Genomic DNA, 865 nt, shown 5'->3' on the forward strand with positions numbered 1-865 from the left:
CCATCACACCTAGTATACTCAAGACCTTAATCGATGCTCTGACATCAGCCCTAACGTCCTTTTATGATCACCAGTTGTATAAGACCCTATTTTTGTTCACATTCTACTCGCTAGCTCGAATAAGTGAAGTTACGGCCACAAGTTCCTCCAATCACACCCTACATCTCTCGGATGTTACGGTGCAGACCACACCTCAACCCTCACTCTCAGTGACCTTCCGCTCTTACAAACACAGTTCCCCAGGTCTCCCTCCAACTATCTCTATTGCCTCCCAGCCTGGTAGCTCTTACTGCCCAGTGGACAACTTCACCAAATACCTCTCGCTACGCGGAAAGTGCGCAGGTTGCCTCTTTCTGTACCGCAGCGGCCGCCCAGTATCAAGCGACTATTTCTCACACGTCCTACGCACATGCGCACAGCATGCGAACTTAGATCCACGCGCATACACGGCCCACTCCTTCCGAATAGGCGCTGCCACTTATGCAGCGCAAACCGGCGCCTCCGACTCCCAACTTCGCGCTCTGGGGCGATGGTCTTCAGGCGCCTTTAAGAAATACATCCGTTCATAGCTTAGTATTGTATCTAACTATGTTGTAGCTTAGCAATGTATTTAACTATGTTAGCTGTCCGAGATGTCAGACGCCTGTAGGAATTATACCCGTTCACAGCTTAGTTTTGTATCTAACTAGGTTAGTTGTCCAAAATGTCAGACGCTTGTACACATTATAGCGGATTCCGTTCATAGCTTAGCAATGTATTTAACTATGTTGGTTGTCCGTAATGTCAGACGCCTGTACGAATTATATCCGTTCATAGCTTAGTAATGAAATTCACTCATTGGTGATCAGAGAGGTCAATGTTATAT

Source organism: Branchiostoma floridae, chromosome 7 (genome assembly GCF_000003815.2).
Source record: "Branchiostoma floridae strain S238N-H82 chromosome 7, Bfl_VNyyK, whole genome shotgun sequence".
Lineage (NCBI taxonomy): Eukaryota > Metazoa > Chordata > Leptocardii > Amphioxiformes > Branchiostomatidae > Branchiostoma > Branchiostoma floridae.